The 24,673-nt window shown below is 38.0% G+C and overlaps 2 protein-coding genes and 2 pseudogenes across 3 annotated transcripts in view; all 4 read left to right on the top strand.

The window, feature by feature from the left end:
- LOC109047541 (protein phosphatase 1 regulatory subunit 29-like) overlaps positions 1-24,673 on the top strand; it is a 905,211-nt gene that overhangs the window by 357,474 nt on the left and 523,064 nt on the right. The window lies entirely within an intron of this gene.
- LOC109046565 (beta-1,3-N-acetylglucosaminyltransferase manic fringe) overlaps positions 1-24,673 on the top strand; it is a 788,629-nt gene that overhangs the window by 370,654 nt on the left and 393,302 nt on the right. The gene's annotated exons all lie outside the window — the stretch shown is intronic.
- On the top strand, positions 5,854-16,031 carry LOC122134972 (annotated as a pseudogene).
- LOC122135004 lies at positions 20,735-23,806 on the top strand (annotated as a pseudogene).

The raw sequence follows: 24,673 nt of genomic DNA, 5'->3' as shown, positions 1-24,673 counted from the left end.
AGCTTAGTCTTAAAAAAGCAGTGTTTGTGTTGATTGATTGGCTATAACATCATTCAATCAGTAATTGTACTTCAATTGGACATGTTTAGGCATTTAAAAGAGTCCAAAGCAGTTTTGTCTAATGCATTAAATATTGTAAAGCCATTGATGACTCTAAGAAGCAGTCACCTTAGCGAAAATTTGCAAAAATGTTAAAGCGATATGATCACGCACAGCTTACTCAGAAGGACACTTTCAAACCAGCCTGATTTATGGGTACTCGAAACTGTTTGGCGAACATCTGGAAGTCTTCCGCATATTACATTGAAATTTAATCGTGTGGAGTATTATGAGCAATCGCTTAGCTAGTTTTTTCTTTTTTTCTAGCTAAAATTCACTGAACAGAATTAAATTAAACTTCAGCTTTATTTAGCAAAATAGGCCTACAAGTTTGATGCAACTAAATCTCATGAGAAAAAGCAAGTAGATCCATTCAATTAGCGGTCAACAAATAGTTATAACACTGTCTTCAGAATAGCCTCCTACTTAAATCTCATGAGAAAAAGCAAGTAGGCCAGTTTACAAGTTTGTGATTTGTTTATAGAATTGAATGTATGGGTATTAATTTTATTTTAACTACTACTGTACTTCCACTAAAATTCTTAACTGTGCATTAGATGGACACTTTACTATTCCATGAGGAGACAGGGATTTTGAATGGTAATGAAGCAATGCAAGGACCACTGGTTACAACATGCAGGTGTAAGCGTGTCAGAATTTAATAATTCATGCTACCCATAGATAGAGGCCTATAGCTAGAAGCCCTAGTAGCAGCTGTTTCTCTAGGCTGCTATACGTAAGACGTCCGCCATACTGGACGTGTCAAATCCGATCCGTGAATACTCGAGAGCAATGCCGGTGCATCTGCAATGCGACTGCATTTATTACACATGTGATGAATATCTTATATCTTCAGTAGACTTCATAAGATGCTTTTTTTTGCTATGCATGCTACCATATTCGTACTGTATAGAACATACTTTTATAACGATAACGAAGTAAGTTTTCAAAACCAAAATATAGTAGGTCTACCTATAGACAGTATGCAGTTTCGGACATAGGTTAATTCTAAAAAAGTCTGGGTGGAATGATTCTGTATCCACTCAGATGCGGACAAGCAGAATCATGTTTGAAGCATCGACGCTTCTTGAAGCAAGCTGTCCCGTAATCGGTTATCAGCTCGTTTGTCAGTGCAGTCACTACTAACGATGACAGACGGATGCGATTCAATAATGATGTCGGGGACAGATGAAGATGCCGTACATCTGGCCGTGTGCCTGCATCCTGTTGGAGTGTGGCTGATTAATCATTTTAGACAATCATTGATTATGCAGCGATTTAAATTAAATTCCATTAATCAACTGAAATAACATTGTGATGGGCTGGTGCCACCGAGATTAGCCCTAAATAAACAAGTAGGATGAAAGTGGTTTTTTTTTTTGCCCATATGCAACATCAGATTAGTATGAAAAACCACGACTAAACTAAAGTTTTCCCGGGAACTGAATCAGTTGCGTTTCTTTGTTCGCAAGCCCTCCTATATTAATCTGCAGGAAACCCTCCTGGTGTGCCTCATACAAACAACGACGTGTTCTCTTTGTATGTCAGACCTCCTCTGTGCAATGTAAATGCAACGTTGATGGCTTTGTATAGATGATTACGCTGCTCCTTTCATACACAGCATATGTGTTTTGTGAACGCTGACATTTTTGCTTCAAGTTGAAGCGTTGGTGATTGGATACACAAGCGCTTTTGTGTCAAGTGCGTTCTTTCATATTATAATACGCTTTCCACTCAAACAAATGTCAAAAATATGTAAATTATCTCTGTATTATCTGTTTTAAGTGCTGTATCATGGCCGCTGGCATCTAATTAATGAAACATTTATCAAAACAACACCGGTGAAATTATTACTTAGTTCTGTTTGTTTGTTCTAACCAACATCTGCTAACAGCTAGAGAATTGTAGTTTAAATGCCCTTTTGGTCCTGTATTGAAAAGTCTGTAATATATTTATTCTGTTTTTATTTCATCTACAGTTTGAGTATTAGCCATGAGGCTTTGGTTTTCATAAGCATATAATTACTTGTGGTATCAGATTTATAGGAGCAGTCAGACATCCAAAATGACCGTTTTGGGCCAAAAATTGTGGTTCCTTAGAAATGGACTGTTTGATCGGGGGACACCAGGCTTGGCAGATGGATATTCCATAATTGAGCCATATCTGGGAAATATATGCACCTGATGAACACTTTTTAGTTATCACACATGGTATATTTCCAAAACAAAAAAAGGCAAATCCTTTTCAATGAAGATACGTTTTTCTTTAGCTCAATTTATAGAGCTTTGGACTAGCAATGCCAAGGTCATGGGTTTGATTTCCATACTCGACATTTACATAGTTCATGTAATTGAAGCTATAATTACCATCTTATACATAGTAAAAATATTCATAGTCAGTTTATGGGAAGGATGCATATGGAATTTTTAGAAGCATGTAGTTACTCCAAAGTTTACTTTTGGATATTCCCGGGATGTGAACCCTCGTCCACCTGGTATATGGCACTAGCCCGCCTGTTATCATGATGGGACAGGGCCCTGGCTTTTTGTGTTGGGTTTGTTATGCTGGGATTATACCAAAGGAAACCAAATGTAGGAAACCAGAATGGAAATAAGAGCCAGTCCTTCAACAACAAGGTCCATTACAGCTGTGAGTAATGCGTTTAGTAATCTACTTGCATCCTGGACACAGGTATCCTTTTAATGTGCAACGACTCAAGAATTCAGTTCTCATGGAATTATAATGGAAACACTGTTGCGTTTTAGTGTACAAATGGACTTGAAGATGAAGATGCAGGCTTGTTACGAGTTATAATATTGGAGCAGGGTAAAAGGAGATCACTAGATGCAAGAAGCACATCTGTGACTAAAGGAAAGCTTTAGCATCTCGGCAGGGATGATTTAGGAGGTCATTATCTAAGCTCAATCTGCAGGAATAGACAATCGGTTGAGAAATGGCTGTTTTGTGAGATTTAAATTAATGAGATTTCGGCTCAATTTATGTTTTTTGATTTCGACTAGGCTGTTGATTAGAATAGTAGAAGGACAATTTTTGTAATTTGTGTATGTGTATATACACACACACACACACATATCTATATATAATCAGTCCAATTCTTGATAAAATGAGATTTTCATTAATGTAAAACTATTTATTATCTTAGAAACTTTAAGCCTCTGATAATAGTCAATATCATGCGTCAGGGCACTGAGTCTGGGACATTAGCAATGAGCTCAGATTACAGCATGAAATATTAATCAGTTGGTTATGTCCTCATGTGTCCTCATGTGTGGTTTTTGAGATTATACAGTTTTAGAGACTAACCCATGGTTCAGATGGCGACGTTTGAACGTTGGTCAGCATCCCCCGTCCCAGTTAGGGCGTATGTTTTCCCTCCACTATCTTCCAGCAGCACGGCCGTGATAAACGCACTGTGAGACAGCCCGCTGCTGTAGAAATGGATGTTGTGTTTATACACCTCCAGAAGTGTGGCGGGAATATAATCAATTGGAGCTGTGCAAGAGACAGATATGTGTAAGAAAATGAGTCATGGAGGGAAGGGAAAGAGTGGGAAGGAGATGGTGACAATATCAATGGGAACCGAATCTTGAGAGTCACTGTGAAGGAGTGTGTATGTATAGCTATAATATCGGTGTGTGTGTGGTGTGTCGCAGTGTTGTGGCAGAGTTTTGTCATTCTCGTGGAGTTTCTCAAAGTTTAAGGGATAGTTTTACTATGTTAATGCAAAACAGATTCATATAAAGGCCTTAATAATGTTTTATTCATAGGGTGTTTAGTAATGACAAGCATCACTGGTACATGTACTACTAAAAATCACTATAAACTTCAGTACTTGAAGATGAAATGGAGAAGAGAGTCATGCCTTGTGGATCTACAGTTTTTTTGCCTGCCAGACAAAGGAAAAACATGTATTTTATATATATAATTTTATTTATTTATTTCATGTTTCATTTTATGTATAAAATTAACATAAACATCCCTAGTTTACTAATAGATTGTGTAATGGGATAATATTTCATTAAAAGTGTCATCGTTGCTTTGCTCTGTCTTTTAAATGTCCAGTGATGTTGCCACAGCCTCTTATTTTTTAAAGTAATGTTTAACAATCTCTTTGAAAACTTTATTACAATACAATATACAATAACTCGGTATATCAAGTTCAACACATATAGCAACCAACATTAGCAAACCAACTCTGAATATCCTGGAATATCCTAGATGTTTTGAATTTTATTTTTCTTAATTTTATTTTAAGTAAAAATTGCTTTTTGTTTTGTTTGTGGACTTAAAAATATTTAACAATTAACTCATCCATATTTACTTTCTGAAATAATGTCAAGTCAGTCACCTTTATTTATATATAGTTTCTGGTAATAAAGTCAAGATTTTCTACGACCACACCATTTGCTTTACAGGCAGTTATCGTAGTGCTTATTCAACAAGTACAGTGGGGGGACAGTCAATTGTCCACGTCTCATTCAGATTTTCTTCCAATAGAGAGCTGTGGACGTAATTGGCTGAAAACAACACGGGAGCAATTAGACTCCTACACGGGGTGCCCCGTTTCTCCGCTCTGGTCCCAGAGTGAATTGTGACTCGTATGCACGGGTTGTGGCATTTCAAGTCCTGGACTGCATCGCGAGCGAACGTGTGAGCAAGGGACTTCATCTGGTTGTCCGTGTCTTGTTCTGAATGTGTTCCCTTGGAAGAGGTACGTTCACAAGATGGATCTGTCTCTGAGTTGTCTCTGTGACATTAAGCGTTGTAGTGGTCCGTCTCTAGGTTTATGATATAGCGTCTTAACTGTATACGTGACTGTCACCTATGTGCAGTAAAAATTAAAATCGTTAGTACTGGATATTATTTTTATTCGCGGCGTACTAGACTGCACCACCCACCTTTAAGCAGTAATGTTTTTACATATATTGTAAAATTAGTCAACAGAGACAAATTGACAGAATTTACAACAATAATGATATTTCAGAATTCAGTTAGACTTCATTATAGGGTATAATATAACGGTGAGTGACATTTCATAAAACTTGCTGGCGCCTCTAGGTGTTTTAATTAGACTTTAATGACTTTATAACATGTGATCTTTTCCGTTGATATACACTGTAAAAGTCATTGAACCTCTAATTGCTAAGAAGTTCTAGTATATCCAAGCACGAACAGGCGACCACGTGACCACTGGCATATTCATAAGGGATACTGGGGGGAGTCGACACAGGAGGTTGCGACATGGGAGGAAGAACGCGCGTGTTGGACTCCGCGTAAAGTTCTCGCCCTTCGTCTCGCATGCTGCAGCCAGGCTACTTAACCACTCCGGTGGAGCGGCGCCTTAGGCACTCTCACCTTGAGATCTACTGTAAGAAAATGGCCTTCAGTCAGTCGCTGTGCGTCTTGAGAACCGCACTCCGTGTCAGTACAGACCCACACTAACTTGTCTGCAATTTTCACATGCGTGTAGCATAACAGTTAGGCTATGGTATGTGGCGCGTACATACTAAGGTCGGACGTGGCCTCTCAGACGTTGGGACTATCATGGGAGTAGGCGCACGCTGTGGGATACGCTTGCCGATTGATTATGTTTACCCGACAGTGGCAGTTTTGCACGGCACCGAGACGGCTGGGCGGTGACGGGATGACGTGTGGCTGTCGAGTTCTGCTAGAATGCATAGGCTCAGGCGCGTGCTGCTGTCGCAGCCCGCTGTTGCAAACGTAGCGTAGGGTATGGAGCGCCGGCAATGTGAGGACGGGCGCTACGATCTGGCACTAAGCCCGGTGGCACAGGCGTCCGTCTTTAAGATGGGCGGAGCATCCTTGAGTACAGGTGGGTGAGAACAAAGTGGGGCAACATCAATCATCAAGTGGATAGTCCAAGGTCAATCTTGTCTATTGGCTTTATTTGTTGCTGGGTTTGTTTTCTTATAGTGTCTTGAATTTTTATGAGATACTGGATTTTATGTAAGTAATTTTATATTTAGGGATTCATGTTATTGGTTACACTTGTTGAAACTTTGATCGTATCGATTTATTTATGTAAGGCTTTTTTTAATTTCTTTTTAGTGTTTTTCATATGTTATTGTATTGTTTATTTTCGGTATCTATTTATGCATAGTTGGGTTTTATCTTATTTTGTTTTTATCTTATGTTTGTTCAAGCTTGTTTTATTCTTTCTATTCTATCTATTAGGTCTTTTGATTAGTATTGATTTTGATTTTTTCTCTTTTTTTAGTTATTTTGTTTTTTTTTTTTGTTTTTAATATTATTTTCTTTTTTCCAGCTTTCTTCGTAATCAAGTCATTATGAAACGGACTTATTTGTTTATTTATTATTATATTATTTTTCTTTTTGGTATTGTGTCCTTTTTTGATGTATTACTTGTTAGTTATTTATATATTTTTTTTTTCTGCGTCTGATGGGCTTTATTTATTTTTTTACTTGTTTTTTTTTTTTGTGCTTTTTTCTGTTGTCTTTTTTTACTTTAGTGTTAGTTGTATAGGTCATCTATTCTGGCCATCATAGCAAGCATCTCTGTCTGGTCAAATGGCATAGAGATGAGGCCTTCAAAATGACCAGAATAAGTGGACCAACAAAGATCTAGCTGATGTAAGGTGCGGACGACTGGTTACCTTTGGTTTTTGTCCCGTTGGTCGAAATTACGTGAGTTTTCTGTTGTGGCTGAACTGGAGCTCAAGTTTTGGATTTGAAGAGAATGGATAGAAGCTGTAGGTCAATGGTCAGCATATAAGAAGTGGCTTTTATTTTACCCTGCTTTTAATGACCGGCTTCCAATATCTTCTTACATAAAACACTGGCCGAAATCATTGTGTGTGTGATGCATGTGTGTTTCGTCCTGTGCTTAAAACACAAAGTCTTCTATTGTTTCAGATATCATTCCAAAGCCTCTGTAATAAACAGGTAGGCAGAAAGGCTTAGACCCTGAGCTGAATCACGACTGCGGCTGGACAACAAAAGAGCAGGCGGGTGGCTTTCTAGACTCTGGGCTCCACGCTTGTTTTTTTTACTTCCTCTGGCCCTCTTTGCTCCGTGTGTTTGTGCTGATCACTGTTAAGTGAACACCAACATGGAGTTTGCTGCTTTCCACCCACCACTCAGGGGTTAGAGCTTGGTCAAGAGTAAATAGTTATGGTCTTCATTTAAACATGCTTTTTTAAGAAATATATTTCAAATTTCTACATTTTGTTTGAAATAGTATATGATTTGTTTTATATATTAATATGTAAGTCCATGTGATGAGTAAATGTTTTATTTTATTTTAACTCATAAAAATCATCAATATCAGTTACCTAGTAATTTTTGTATTAAATTTTTATACCAAATCAAAAAATGTGGTTAATTTTTATAAGTTAAAAAAAGAATTATTGTCTTTCTTGATGAATTAATATATATTGATGTAATATATTTTTTTTAAATGTGTAAAAGTATATGTAACAAAGCTAAATATTAGATTTCATAAAAAACACAAATAAATATATTATATATATATGTTTGTGTGTCTATATAAATACCACTATATTATTATTATTTCTGTTACACTTAAACTACACCTAATGCCTGAATATATTTTAATTATTATGATTTTGAATTTTTTGTAATAACTATGACTTTGAATTTTATTTGAAAAAAAACATTTATTATTCTGACTTTGCTAACTAAATTGAATACTGAAAAGCTTTCTGTATTACAAAATTTTTTTTTTAAATTGTCAAAAAATTATGAAAATAATAAGTATATAATGAGATCCTTATAATATACACATTATATACAAGTGTTTCTTGAGGTTTAAGTGTTAAATCCTGAAAACACTTTCACAAGCGTAATATTTAAAAAAGTATATACACAAATGTGATGAAATTAATATACATAGAGAATACTGCAAAGCATCTTGACGCTGTTGACTAGAACATAAGTTTTTTTCACCTTTTTGCAACAAACATAAAAAGAAGTCCATAATGTTACATCAAATATATTTGTTGCAAACATCGTGCCATGCATTGAATAGATGTCTATTGTCTTGCCCCATTGAACCTCCACCAGAAAAGGGACGAGAAACATCATTATTTGGGGAAATAGTCCTCCGCCGGTTCCCGCTGGGCACGTGGAAACTAATTACTGTTGAGGAATTACACAGCAAGTGTTGAACGTGAGAAGGGAAAAATGGTAACTGTGTGTCCCGCAGGCTTGTACGAACCGCTGTATCAGTCAATTATGTTGCTATGAGTGTCTGTCCTGTCTCAGCTTTAGCGGATGAAACTCAAGGTTTAAAGGGATACTCCCACCCCAAAAAGATATTTTGGATGAAAACACGGAGGCGTGGTGTGACTGTTCCTCCAAATAAATAACAGTGTCAAGGTCCAGGAAATTATGAAAAGCATTGATCACATACTCATCGAGCTGACATCAGTGTTCAACCGTAACAGTATGAAAGAGATGACCATACTTTTTGTACGTGAATAAAAATCAAAAAAAACTAACAAAAAAATAAAAAAAGCACTGTTTTACACACCCTCAACAATCTTTCTCCTCTGTGTCTCTCCACATCCAGTGTAGCGCCCAGTTTTGTAACCCTGAGCTGTATCCAAGCGGAGGACAAAATTGTTTGAATAAAGTAGTTATTTTTGTTTATTTTGTTTTTCCTTTTATTGTAGTAGCGTTTTATTTATAATATAGTTTAGCTTGTTTTAGTTATTTTACTTGTTTTTTTGGCACTTTCTTTTCTTTTTACTTTATTTTTTGAGGGCATATATCTGAACAGCATATCAAGCACACTAATTGCTGGATGCAAATAGAAGCCAATGGTTTCTCTCTCATGGGTCGACCTTGCTGATCTGGATGTTTGCAACCGTTTAATTTTCCTATCTACATTTCAAACAATTGTGCGTAACTGAAAGAAGAGATGATTTGTGCCGCATTTCTTTATCAGTCACTTTTCCCACATTTGTCAGCTAGATCATGTCCGGCCGTGGCGTAAAACCCCTGGCCCTTGTTAAAATAGCAATCGCATCCTGTGTGTGTGTGGTGTTGGCTAGCTTGTAGCCTTTCGATTCATTGTTTGTCATTTATTGATTTGCCAAGATCCTATTCCTAGGAGTGCTTGATGAGGTCAATTTAATGTCGTGAGTACAAATTTACAGCATTTTATTACCCCAGCCTGGAAGGGCACCCGTTTTAACACTTTTTAAAGGGGTTTACGAGTACTGTTTAGTCTGCAAGTGCCTACAGACGGGTTCAAAGAAATGGATCTGGAAGGTACTAGTCAAGACATGACTCTATAACAGGCAGGCTGTATTTAATTTTACTCTTGCTTATTTAAATGAATTAATATCATGAAATCCTAATTAACTCTTATGTTTAAATGTCGGTTTAATAAAATATTTTTTTAAAATTACTTGATTTCGAACACTTTATTATATATTATAATAAATAATTGAAAATGCTAGAAAATGTTAATTAAAATGTATTAATCCATGTATTAAATAAACTTCTTCATTATCTATTAGGTAAATGTGGTGGTTGTTGTTGATAATCTCACTAATTAATATACACGTTCAAATTTAAATCGTGTATTATGGAAGGTTGTATGTTTATTAAAGAATTAGTAAAACATACTAGATATATACTTTTTTTTTTGTTTTTTTTATTAATTTTTATTTGCAACTATTTAAATGCGAATGTTTGTTATTATATTATTTAAAAGTTTAGTTGTTCTTATTATCATTAAACAGGGTTTATAATAAAGTCAATGATTTAGACATTTATTATATATTTTTAACAATAATAGCCTGAATTAAATACTCAATATAGACCATTTGTTACTTGACGGTTTACATTTTTTATGGATTGCCTAGGGGCTGTTTTGTGAGTAGAACACGTAATATTAAATTATTGGCTTTATCATTGTTGAAATTATACCTTATTACTGGTTATTTATTATAAGAGTACGTGATTAATAGTCGAATCTGTGGGTATCGTAATAAGAGATGATGGATTAATTTAATCGGATACATTTATAATTCAAAATACTTCTTCCTATGGACTATTGCAGACCTTTTTCGTTCCCATAATGTCCTTAGACATTCTTAAAATTCTACTTCTGTATATATGATAGTGATATTATATGATAATATATATAGATATGCGTAGGTTATACATATATGACGTGGAGTTATAGGGGGTGTGATATATATATAGATTAGATATAACTACTAGATTTAAACAGCAGTACATAAATAAAGAAAGTCGACACGTCTCAAATTCCCAATTTTGTACAGCAAAAAGAATGTCTCCAAGGTTTTAAAAAATATGAGCTACACGTTTTTACTGTTTAAAAACCCTCCTGTTTCGTCTGTCCATAGGTACAGATAAATGCTTTTTTGTTTGTTGGTTGTTGTATTTTTGCATAGGAAGGTTGAATGGATTTGTTTGGTGGCCGTGTTTTTAATCCAGACTTATTTTGAGGAAAGTGACGGGTGAATTCATACTGACGTGTATGCTGTTACCTCCGTTGACCGAACAATCATCTGCGGTTATTGGAATGGGAACGAATTGAGCCACGGAATTGACAGGAAACACATGGCAATGTTAGGTGAAAGGCTGGGAAGAGGAAAGAAACAAATGTCAAGATCTTTCTATGTGAATGTTGTATAACTTCAATACACACCACGTGTCCGCATTCGGTGCTCAGAAATATGTTATGATAGAACCTTTCCTTAGAAGACACACCCCCAATGGGACTACTGTTGGCTTTCTCTGAGGCGGCTGTGAAACAGTACCATAGAGTGAGATCAGAGAAACACCATTACAAATGAGTGCTCCATCTTCAACTTTGTCCTCTTCCCACCCCTGCAGTCCGCCCCCCTGAAAAAATATACAGCTGCAGGGATTCTCACAGCAGCCTGGGTGTGTGACCTTTAACCCCTCTGCAGCCTTGCTCTCTCGAACTGCTCTGTTGAAAAGTGGTTTGAACAAAAGAACAATCGGCTCTTGAGCATGTGTCTTTAAGAATTTCTGACTGAACACATAGAAACACAATGACAACCCCTAAAACACCCTAGCACTGCCTGCACTACCCTAGCAACCACCCCACGAGACCGTTCGCTCGTGGTAGAAAATTGATCACCAAAAGCGTAATTAATAGACAGAATTTTTCATATTTGGGTGACGAACCCTTACACCCCTACCAACCACCCCAAACCAAGTAGCCACCTAACAACACAGAGCACTACCGAACGCCACAGCAACACGGCCAGTACACTCTAAAACCACACTTTCAACCTCCAAGCAACACCCGAGCAAACCACTCAGAACTGCCTGGTACCCACAAACACGAGACATGATGGTGCTGTGAGTACGTAACGACGTCATCGTCATATGTTATCTTAATAAATAACTATTGTAATCTGTTTTGTCCACAATGAAGTTATCATGCATAGAGATCACAAACCGCATTGTCTTTATTTTGTGGCAACCTCAGTAGTGCCCTGCCAGCACAGCCAACTCAACTGCCGTAGACGAAGGGATGATCCGCGATCTTTATGCTGATTGATGAACAAAGCAAGTTAGTGTGACTCTACCACTGTATCGGGAAGTCACTTTTCATTCAACAATCAGAAATATGACTCGCCTATTACGCAACCACTAGAACTGAACTGAAAGCACTCCTATGCAAGGACGAGTAAAGCATTAACCATTGGAGGATAGACTCCCTGCATGACCTCAAAGCACTTGCTCCCTCAACAGAGTCATCTTGCTCGGACGAGTCCTTTACTCTCGGGTGCTTTCTTCAAAGCAGCCCCGCACATCGAGGTTTTGGGGGTGAGTACTTGAACAGCCATAGACCTAGAACAGACCGTCAGCAGCTATGTGGAGTCAATGCTACTTTGGTCCCAAATGAAGGTGATCCTGGCAGAGAGATCACAACCTCTTGTCTTTTATTTTTGCAACCTCATGCCCTGCCACACCTCCGACCAACTGCACGTAGAAAGAATGGATTATCGAGATTTAATGCTGATGGATGAACAAAGAGTTATGTGTGGCTTAATACTATCTGAAGTCACTATATCACCATCATAATATGCAAACCTCCTAACGGACTATCCAGCTATGAAGATATTCCTTGAGGTAGAAATCCCTCATATGCAATCAATTCCCTCACATAGGCATTTTGCTCTGGGAGGCGCAGGCGCTGACCTGCCGAGGTTTTAGGGGGCCACTGTAAAGCCGTAGACCCTGAACAGACCGGGCAGCACATGTGAGTTAATGTGAGCTGAAATTAAAGGGCAATGTGGGATAGATTTGAGCGGTCATGCGTAGCCATCCCACCCAGTTCAGCTCGTCCTGTTTGGGTTTGAGGCTGCTCACAGCTGGCCATTCCCATAGGAAGAGACAAAAGAACACGGGATATGGCGGTTAATCTGAATTTAGCATAATGTGAGTTGACATAATACAAATCAGATCTACTACTTACTGAACATAAAACATGATTTAATTATATTATAATCATCATAATCATAATAGAAATTATTATTATCATATTAAGTTATCAATCGTTATTAATATATATATCTATTTTATATTATATAATATTTATAGACTGAACTCACATACCTGTACCCGTTATTTATATTTAAACCTCCATATTTATTGTGTAGTAATAATTGCTAAATTAGTTTTAGTTATAGTTATATTAACTTGTAGTTATTTATAGTTTACAAATATACCTTATAAATATTGTGTTATGTATGGTACTATATATATATCATCAAATTAGTTATTTAAATAATTGTAAGTTACAATTCCATTATATGTGTGTGGTGTATTATATATATATATCATATATAGATAGCTATAGACACACACACTCACACCACAATTTATTAATTCATACGTACACAATGATTAAATATATATTATATATATACATATATATATATATAATATATTATATAATTATTTACGGTTATTAATTTATTTAATTTATCCAATCTTATCTTGGAAAGATCCAGAGACAAACTTCCAAAGCTATTTTAATAATGACTATCTTTTGGAAGTGTTAAAGGTTATTAGTTGTGCCATTCATTATTAGCGCAGTAGTTTGGGAAAACTGTGGCCAGTCTGTGTTCCAGCATATTGCTTTGGCATGTCTTTGAAAGAGCTGTGGATGCTGTGAAATAATAAGAGAGCTAATGAGACTGAGGGAACGGGGAGGGCCCTGAAGCTGAGTGCTGAACTCTGCAGAGAGAGAATCGGCTCTCCCAGACATTCCGGGTCTCTCTTCCAGTCGAGAAAAAATTACCGAGACTCCAGCCATGCATAAATACTGCACCTTTGATATCTGGTCCATACTGCATCAATATTACAGGATTAAAACGGTCAAGACTTTTGGTCTGGAGTTTACAGGTAAGAAAAAACTCTTCTTGTCCACCTTGAACTTTCTGAATGTCAAGCCGACGTTGCGATCTTAACCGTCAGTAATCTAAAGTTTTACAGGTTTACTTATAAAGTTCGTAATATATCGAATGGCTTATAAATATTAGCGTGAATTGTAACAGACCAGTTTTTTAATCGTGAATACGACTTTTTTAGTTGGGATTGCGGCATCTCTTGTCATCTCCTATAAAATTTAACAGTGTTTTGAAATTAGTAATTCGCAAAACAGATATTAATAGCCTATTAATCAAATAAGCAAATAGCCCCTATTTAAATTTGACAGTATGAATGTAGCGCGATTCTTTATCCAGTTCTATCAATGTGTTGGTTGTTTTTTTGGGTTCAACAATTATTATTATTATTATTATTATTATTAGTAGCCTATTATTTTAAACTTATATAGGCTCTCTCTCTCTCTCTCCTCTCATCTCTCTCCCTCTCTCTCTCTCTCCTCTCTCTCTCTCATCTAGTTATATATATATATATAACAAAAAAAGAAAATTAAAAGTAAGTTTAAATCAGTTTTGTATATATATATATATATATATATTATATATATATATATATATAGCTATATAATATATATATATTAATAAATAAATGTCATTGACGGAATTTGACATTGATTAGATTCGTATTAAGAAAGAACACCGACAATTCCAGTAGCACATATAACGGAATATTTTATCAGGATTATTTAAAAACTATTTATCGCATTTTTGCTGTGTTCTGGTTGGGTCTGAAACTTTTTAACCAGAAGATTTCATGTATAGACGCTTCGCTTTTGGATTATTAAATTACTCATACTCCACACCTCGTTTTGAGATTTTGGTTTTCTAAATGTTTTCCCACTTTTTTAAATTAAACTTGTTTCCAATGAAGCTGTGTTTATGTGTTTTTTCCATAATCACATAAAACTAATAATGTGCTATTATAACAATATGCAGTTTCTAAATATACGGCTATTTATTTCTTCTAGCGTTTTCATGATGCAGTTGTTGGATTTGTGGACCACATTCGTCCTCTCTAAGGATTTTTAACCTGACGTGAGAAAACCTTGCTTACATGACATCATACTAAGAAGAGAACTGGATTACCCAGCTTCCCAAATCCACCGCACCCCTCTGTGGCCTTTGGTGGGTTGCACTTTGGATTTCAAGCCAGTACAAACCATGGATACCTAATCGCTAGACACTACAAACTTCACTGGAAATTTCGCAAGGTTGATGACAAGGACCCGGGACTCAGTGCGGACTCTGTTGGGTTTCATCATCGTGTGCTGCTCTTATAATCCTGGAAAATGTTCTGGTTCTCCTTACCCTTTGGAGGACCAAGAAGTTCCACCAAGCCCATGTACTACTTCATCGGGAACTTGGCCTTGTCAGACTTGCTGGCCGGGGTGGTGTAACACTGCGAAACACTCTTGCTGTCGGGAGCCAACACGTATAGGTTTGACCCCATGCAGTGGTTCTTCAGGGAAGGGAGTATGTTTGTGGCTCTGGCCGCTTCAGTGTTTCAGTTCTCTTGGCCATTGCTATTGAGCGACACCTGACCATGCTTGAAGATGAAGCTTCACAACAATGGTAAGACGTGCCGTGTCTTCATGCTCATCAGCACTGTGTGGTTCATCGCTGCCATCTTGGGCGGTTTACCAATCATGGGTTGGAACTGCATTGAGAGCATGAACAACTGCTCCACAGTTTTGCCACTCTACCACAAGACCTACATCCTCTTCTGCACCACCGTATTCAGTGTCATCCTCATGGCCATTGTCATCCTGTATGCCCGCATCTACGCCCTGGTCCGCACGCGGAGCCGCAAGCTGGTCTTCCGCAAGGTCGCCAATGGCCGCTGCAGCAACAAGAGTTCGGAGAAGTCCATGGCCCTCCTGAAGACCGTCATCATCGTGTTGAGCTGCTTCATCGCGTGTTGGGCGCCGCTCTTCATCCTGCTTCTGCTTGATGTGGCCTGCCAGATCCGCACTTGCCCGATCCTCTACAAGGCTGAGTGGTTCCTGGCTCTGGCCGTGCTCAACTCCGCCATGAACCCTCTGATCTACACCCTGACCAGCAACGAGATGCGCCGGGCCTTCATCAAGATGCTCAACTGCGGCGTCTGCGACCAAGCGGCGGGGAAGTTCTCCAGGCCCATCATGGGCGCCGAGTTCAGCAGGAGCAAGTCGGACAACTCCTCTCACCCTAATAAGGACGAGCCCGAATACTCGCCCAGGGAAACCGTAGTGTCTTCTGGGAATATCACCTCTTCTTCTTAAAGGGACTTTTTGTGTACATTTATGTCTGGAGTGTGTGTGCAAGTGAGTGTGTTTGTCGGCATCCTCCTTGTTTGTGTTCCTGTGGCTCAGTGGTAGAGCATTGCGTTAGATGCACAAAAGGTTGTGGGTTTGATTCCCCAGGGAACACACATGGTAAAAAAAAATGTATAGCCCTGAATGCACTGTAAGTTGCTTTGGATAAAAGCGTCTGCCAAATGCATAAATGTAAAATGTTGTGATCCTTAACGAAGCAGAAGGCTGGGAGAAACCAGGATTTGGCATGCGCTTACATTAAAGACTTTGTCTTCTGCTGTTCCAGATCACCAGAACATTTCTGCAACTTAAGGAAGCACTTAACCGACCATTATTCAGTATTTTATTTTTTTATCCCCGTCAAATGGAAACCTGTAGACAAGCACTTTTCAGGGAATTGCTCCTTGAGAACCAACATAGGCATTATTGACTCTGTCTAAAATGGATTGATGTGAGAAATACTAGCTTGTTGTGGTTGTTTGTACTACATTTTTGGAATCAAATTGAAGAAATGCCGTCAAGAGGTACTTGTGTTTCTTTAAGTTAACACTATGGTATTACGATGTTATTTTGCCCCTGATCCAGAATTATTTTGTAAATGCATTTGTTTTTCTTCACCTGTCAACAAAATAAACTGTTGATTGTAGAAGAGTGTACATTAGCTGTCAATATTAATTTATCTTTAAACAGTTGCAATTAATTTGAAACTTGGTGGGATGGAACTAAGTGTTGTGTTAATTAATTGTAAATATATTTTATTATTTTTACTTTGATAGTACGCCGTGTATCATAGCTCGTGCACATTGATCTGCTCTGCCGCCCATCAGGTGTAGTTTTGTCTTTGCTGGGGTTGCATGGCTCAACTCTAATGAAGTTAATTTGATGGGATGGAAATATCTGGGGAAATTAAGATTAATGTCTATGTGAATTTTCTGTTGGCATGTCACATTACAACAGAATTAATTTACATGTTTGTATTTATCTGTTCCTCATACATACAATCAAATCATGAGCCAGTATTATCCCTGTTCAGTGTTTGCACATTGTAACATCTAGTCCATGTGTTTTTGTTCTTTTAGTTGTTAATAAATATGTTGAAAGAAAAAAAAGCAATCAAAGTGTTGAAGATTTAATTAAAAAATTATAAAATCAAAGACCATATTGAAAATTTGCAATGATTTACATTTAATTAAAAATTATAAGATTTAACCATGCCAAAAGCCTGATGTTTTTTCACTGAAGTTCAAGATGCAAAACCCATCTGCTAAAATGTTGGTTTTTTTAGTGATTAGTTATTAATATATAATTGTTATTGTTAATTTTTCATTTTTTTTATTTAAATTATTTTTTTTCCGTAATTAATTTGTACAATTAGAAAAATGCAAAATAGAATCATTTTCACAAGTGGTCTCAGACTTTTAAACACCATTGTAGCTGTAAATAGAATTACAATTGAATAATATGGTTATATAGATGCAATTAAATTAAAATGCAATTTAATAACTTCAGAAGAGCACGAGGTACAATAAGATATAATGTAAATATAATTCTGGTTTCTTCACAGTAGCAAACAATTCTCATATATGAGCAAAGAGCGCCACTTACTGGACAACTGCTAAAATTGCTTCTTTATTAGATTTTAAGATTTTTTTTTATAAATAATAATTATAAACCACTCGCAAATTTTCAAATATGCTTATATGTACATATTTACACTGATAATCCACATTTACATTTGAATGGATGAATTTCTGACATATTCAGTTTCCATGATAATACTTCTTGATACTTCTACTGTAAGCAATTTGCTTCTTTATTGTTTTTTGTGTAATTACACAGTGCATACTTTCCTTTATACATCCATAATATATATTTAAATCTAAAATCTAGATGCTGATTCAAGAAGATTCATGAATATGTTATGAATCAACCACCAATTTAGCTTACAGACACACAGATAGGGAATGCAGTGCCACATAAAATTGGCACTGCATATAAAATTTCCCTTAAATGATAATTATTATAATTATTATAAATTACAATTTAGCTTACCGGTATTAAAAAAATAAAAAAAAAAAAAAAAAAAAAAAAAAAAACTTACTAAAGTTAAAAATTTAAGTTTAATTGCAGCCTATCCCTTAGGATTTGATTACTGATATAAACATTTTATTTCAAACTCTGAAATTCATAAAATCAGATGTAGAAATGACTGAAATTATTGTAACAAGTTTAATAGTGGAAAAACTATATAGTGGAATACAATGCAAATCACGGATGGTAAGGTATGAATAACGGATAATTATGTCAGTTTGTTAGTAAAGACACATGACTAATTTTTTTTCATGGGTTCATTGGGTTCAGTTTTATTGATGTCATGGAAGGTCCTGCATTGCCCTGCAACAAGAGTTTCTTTTACATGTGTTTAATGTATTCATTAAAGGCAACATTAATGTAAATGTTTAAAACGGCTTACAGCATTTCAGTAAGTTAATACATTTTTGTTTATACTCCCTCACACATGAATATAGGAAGAAACTGTCACCAAAAAATGCAACCAAACTCTTTACCCACTTTCACAGCGATGGTAAAGCAAAGCATCATGGGAGCGTGAGTCCCTTTCGCGGAAATTCTCCATTTTTGGTTGCGATGGCTGTAGCGGGGACGGAACTACATTTCCCAGAATGCCATTTTCTGTACATTGGCTCATGTTATACATGGGGGAATATGAGAGCGGCGGATGAACCGAAAGCGACAGCAGAATACCTGGCGATAAGTATAACGTTAAATAGTGGGCGTGAAAATGGGGGGGATTCAAAGCCAAATCACCCAGAACAGGCTGTCGAAAAAGGAAAATCGTTTTTGGTGTTGTATTTTTCTTTAATATAAATTTGGGTGTGGACTGGGGGGTAAGGCACCTCCCTGCCTGCTCTGCGCCGGGGTGTGTGCGTGTTTTTCGGGTAGGCTTCATCGCATCACCGCGCTGCAGTATATTATTGGAACCGACCTGAGGTGCCACGCCGCCGGTTACAGCTGCCCTGCGCCGTCGGCCGATACTATGTCCAAAACAGAGAGAGACAAAGTAGCTCTGCGACTCAATCCTACTGACCTATGCAATGAAAAAATGGCAACTTTGCTCTCTAACAGCTGTGGGTTTGTAGCCATAAATAAGTGCCAATGTGCCGAAAGACATAGTGGAGCGTTTTGTGTGCCTGTTATTAAAAAGGTGAGGAAAAAAACGTGCATCTCACTACAAATCTAACTTTCTTGAAGAAAACTGGATCGTACTTTACATTACATCGTTATTGTTGCAATGCTACTATTTAATTACGTAATTAAATGTTATCCTTCATGTTAATAATGAAATATGTGTATTTATGGTGTTCATGAATCTGTTACTGCACAAGCTTGTAATTAAACAGATTGTTGTAACTGCCCATTAATTTAATTATCCATCATTTAACTCTGTAGCTTTGTTACATTGTAATGTTTAGGTCACAAACAACAATGCAATTTTTTTATAAAACATGGGTATGTTTAATTTTCCTAATCAGATCATGCAATGTGTACTTCACAGGACCACTAAGTAAAATTTAAGATTTGCACTGCAAAACTGCTTAGGAAAACAAGTGTGCATCGGCATAAGACTTTACAGGAAGTAGAAAGGGGGTTATTTACCCACAAGGCATTTTGTACCACCTCAAATATGTCACTTCCCTGCTATATAGCATGTCAAATGTACGTTGTGCCCAAATATGCAGTAATAAAGAAACGCTAGGTGAAAAATATCCAAATTGACGTATTGCATCTACTGACATTGTGAGTATTGCAGTCAGGAAACTTTCCTGTCCCATAAGACCTGTTAAGCTGAGGAACTGTCAGATTCAGAAAAGCTGACAATAAAAATAAAAATGATGAGCCATGTGGCTCTTTCCACATGTAAGTGCTATAGGTACCAAGAACGCTGGTCCCACTATTTATCAATTATGTCAATAATTTATCAAATTCAGTACAGACTCTAGTAAAATGGGATTTTGGACACAGAAAAGGTTTGGCTAAAAAAAAAAAAAACTGGCATTTTTATTCAGGCTGATGAAAAAGAAAGTGCTTTTTGTGCTGTTTTTGAGCGTGTAAAGTGAGATGTGATTAGCTAGAAGATATCACATTTTCATTTTAAACATCAGTTGTTTATTACTAAACTAGGTGTGTTTATTTAAATATATAGTACTATATATATGTACAGCATGGAGTTGTTATATTATATATATATATATATATATATATATATATATATATATATATATATATATATATATATATATATATATTTAAAAGTATGGTAATGTATATTATATCTAAATACCTACTTGACTCTAGTGTTGTCTGTGACAGTGTGACTTGAGTTTTCTATATGACCAAATAAAAACTTTTTACAAATATCCCCTGTTTGAGTGTGTAGGGTGCAGTGAACACTAAGTAGAGACCCTGTTAGTCAGAATACAGCTAATTTCTTTTTTTTAAAAAACAGGTTTTCAAACACTCCCCTGTCAGCCATTGGTCGGATGAACAGTTAGTTCCACCCCTAAAGTCACACCACAGAGAGGCAGTGTTTACACTTTCTGTGGGAATCAGTCTACGAGTGGTTTAATAATTGTTGTCTCTGTGTTTAAATTTGGGATACGAGGAAGTTTTGGATTTTTTTTTAAATATATATTTAACATTGTTTGTTAATAACTGATTGTTCTGTGGTGTTGTATGATTTTTATTGCTGACATGCTCAGTAATTCCCACTGTAACAGTTCTAAACTTTTTTGTTTGTTTGTTTGTTTTATCAGCAGATTTGAAAAGCAGCAATAGGCAGCCCGCATGGAACGAGCAGGAAGCATCCAACTTGATATTCCGGACTTCAGCACTCGTCGTCCTGTCGCATCTGAACCAGTTGCGAATACAGGGCCGTCTATGTGACATTGTGGTCAATGTCCAGGGCCACAGTTTTCGTGCCCACAAGGTGGTCCTCGCCGCCAGCTCACCCTACTTCAGGGATCACATGTCACTGAGTGAGATGAGCACCGTGTCCATATCAGTAATCCGCAACCCAACCGTGTTCGAGCAGCTACTCTCCTTCTGCTACACGGGGACGCTTGTGCTTGCAGCTCGCTGATATCATCAGCTACCTGACGGCTGCCAGCTTCCTTCAAATGCAGCACATTATTGACCGTTGCACCCAGATTTTAGAAGGAATCCACTTTAAAATCAGTGTGTCAGATGTGGAAGAGGAGATCGGGAACGGGGCCCCACAGGACCGCCAACCAAACCGTTGAGTCAGGAAGAGGTGGGACCGGGCTAGGTGGGTCCCGCTCCCTAAGTCCCAGACTTACCAGTTCCCGATTGATTGGCAACACTGGGGTGATCAACATCCGTGATGTGAGGGAAGTCCGAGAGATCAGTCCCCCTGGGGAGTCCATGAGTCCCCAGATTGTGGAGCACAGTGGCATTGGCTCAGAGGAGGTGGGAACTGGGGAAAGAGCCCATTCTCCGCATTAACCGAGCTGGGCAGTGGTAATGTCGAGACGGGGACTGAGGTGGAGAGAGGAGGAGAGGAGAATGTGCGGATGGGTGGATGGTTTCGGATTAAGACGGAAAGGATGGATGAGTGGATGGGAGCGGAGACCCAAGCGTCGGCAGAAAGGGGCAGTGGGGCCGAGGAGGGGCCGACAGTGATGATTGACACCTCAGGACGTACCACACTGGTGCAGGAAGGAGGAAGAGGTGGGAAAAGCTCCCAGCCGTCCAGTAGCGTCAGTGAAACAGAGAGGTGTGTAAATTCTTTCTGATGTTTACTTTCAACATCAAAATGAAATCAAAATCTTATTCTTATTGAACATAATTCATAAGTTCTTGTTATTTTTGATGGAAGTGTTTTAATTGGTCTTTATCAAAATATAGTGCCTTTCTTCACTTCTAAAACAAGTTTCTATTTCAGCTAATGTCACCAAGCCTTCTTACTTTTCAACCCCTTCCTTTTGACCATTTACATTATCCAATCAGTACTTGATGATACCATATTGAATAAATATCCCATTCTACTCTGAATTGGATGTATATTGGATGTAGTTGCAAAACATCCTTTCATGTTGATTATAAGGTTTGGAAAGCCCAATGCATACTTTAAAATGTGATGCATTTACCCCATTAACCCATTTTCTTCTGCTGACAAGCGTCCTGTAAAAGATTGAACCCATATTGTGTTTTTCTTTCAGGTTTAGTCCCACAGGAAGTGTGGTTGTGATGGCTGATCACCAGAGAGCCAAGAGTGAGTCTCCAGGAAGAGTCGACGATCAGAGACACCCCACCTCACAGGGTAGGGCAACCTTGATCAAGACTTGGCTCTATATACACTTACAACCCTTGGTTTTAACTTTTTATGATCTCTGAACACACAGTTGAAGTCATTTCAAGGAATATCAGTGGAGCACACCTCACCGAGCAAATAAGAAACCTTAAATTGCCTGCAGTTTTGTAATACTCAGAACAGTTGGTGTGCCTAACTTAGAGTGCATTTCAATTGGGAAAAAGCGGTGGGAATCATGAAAACAAACCATAACCTCTCACATTTCCCTTACTAGGGAGAGGAACAAGCTGTGTTTGACATGGGGGGATATGAGGAGTACCTACTACGAGAACAGGTAGGTGATCGGTGGTTCCGCTACAACCCTCGTCTCACCTGCATTTACTGCTGCAAGTCCTTCAACCAGAAGGGCAGCCTAGATCGCCACATGCGCCTGCACATGGGCATTACCCCCCTTTGTTTGCCGAATCTGCGGGAAGAAATACACCCGCAAGGACCAACTCGAGTACCATATCCGTAAGCACACAGGAAATAAGCCTTTCCATTGCCACGTCTGCGGCAAGAGCTTCCCGTTCCAGGCAATCCTCAACCAGCACTTCCGCAAAAACCATCCAGGCTGTGCCCCACAGGAGGTGTCCCATAGTGCCTCGCCCGAGACTACCACGGTCACCTCCCGTGGAGGCCAAAACGAAGACGAGTCGCCCTCCCAGGAGGATGCAGAGGGCAATGGTGGAGGGGGAGGTGCTGGTTCGTCCTTCGGAGAAGGTGTCCAACCTTCGGTATCCACCACTGGTCCCGACTGAAAGGCTTTGAAGGAAAATGTCACAAGTTTAGGGAGACACAGGACAGTGGGGTCCAACAGGACCTTCTCTTGAGAAATCCCTCTGTCCCTTGTCTCCCACCATCCACACTGAAATTACAAGTTGGAAGGAGTTGAGTGAGCGGGAGGTTCTCTCAGCTGCTGTCAATGAGGAACGGATAAAAAAGGGAGAGTCTACTGCGTCCTACTTGGACGAAGATCCTCTATTTTTTCCAGTGATAACAAAGATGCAAGGAACAATTTGGTAGGAATAGTATTCTCTAGGGATTTATAAATGGTATTTCTGCTTTAAACCACATCTACCTTCACCATACAAACTGAACAGGACGTCAATATATGAAGACAAGCCACACTCCAACAACCTCACACACCACTGGATGCAGTGATTTTTCTTTTCTTTTTTTTTGTTTTTAGTCTTTCCTGTCTTTTATATGTTACTTTTTATATTTTTGTACTACTACAGATCTTTCAGGATTAACTAAAAGAGAAGCTCTAGCTATGATTTGGTCAAATTGCGTCAAAATTGCCAAACTTCTCTGTGCCAGAAGATGAGTTATAAAAAGAGAGGACATCGTAGTCCTTTGCTACTTTGCCTTGAGACAATCTTGATAAATTAACCTGGGGCTAGACTTTGCGCTCCCCAGCCATGGCAAGCTTAGGAAAACGGGTTCAGTTTTTTATTAGGGACCCTCAGGTCTGACCTAACATCAGATTCTTGATTTATTTTTTCATTTTGTGTTAAGTGCCGATCTGGCCTGCCATAGAAACCGAAACACATTGCTCACACTTAGCCTCAACGCAAGGAAATTGTAGTTATAGAACTTTGGGTTTATAACAAGATAACTCACATCATTATTTTACTTTTAATGTTGATAGTAATACTGTGATATAGGCACTCTGGTGAAAAGACGTTGGTAGGAGTATATCATTGACACATATTTATTTCAAGTTTAGTTCCCCTTTAAGGCCTTCATACATCTCTAAACTCAACAACTCAGCTGCTGAATGTTGGCGAGACACAGTGATAAAAAACAAGGAAATCCTTCAACCTCAGATAAGCTACAATAGACCGCTCAGTTACCTCTGTCTCACATTACTTCGCAATACTGATCTGTCGCACGCAGATGCGTGGATGCACTCAGCTGAATTTTTATGTTCATTGTTTATTTCTTTTCATACATTTTAAGTCGCTCGTTGAGATTCGCTAGTCTCATCAACTTGTTTTACTAGTCTGGCAATATTTTGTTTGTAAGAATGTGTTTTGAGCAGGGGGGAAGGGGTCTCTCAGAGGATTGTAACCTTTTTTTTGTGTCAAGTCAAAAGAGATGAGTCTAAGGCTGAGACGAACCAAAATGCGGACTTGGTCGTCGATGCCATTTAGGAAAACGTAAACCGTATGTCTGTGATGACTGGGATACGCCGAAATGCCACGGAATGACTTTGAGTGTAAGATTTCCCTTCATCTGATGGAAGGCACTTTAACTTTGGGGTCAAGTGCCTTTACACTTGGCTTATGAACAAATGTTTCCAGCTGGTGCTTTCAGTAACCAAAGGAACTGAAATTTATTGTGAAAGTTCTTAAACCCTTAAGATTTGGAGGGTGAAGAGGAAAAAAAAAGAGATTACA

This window comes from Cyprinus carpio, chromosome A22, assembly GCF_018340385.1.
Source record: "Cyprinus carpio isolate SPL01 chromosome A22, ASM1834038v1, whole genome shotgun sequence".
Lineage (NCBI taxonomy): Eukaryota > Metazoa > Chordata > Actinopteri > Cypriniformes > Cyprinidae > Cyprinus > Cyprinus carpio.
Note: the sequence above shows the minus strand (reverse complement) of the source record. Positions and strands in the feature narration are given on the sequence as shown.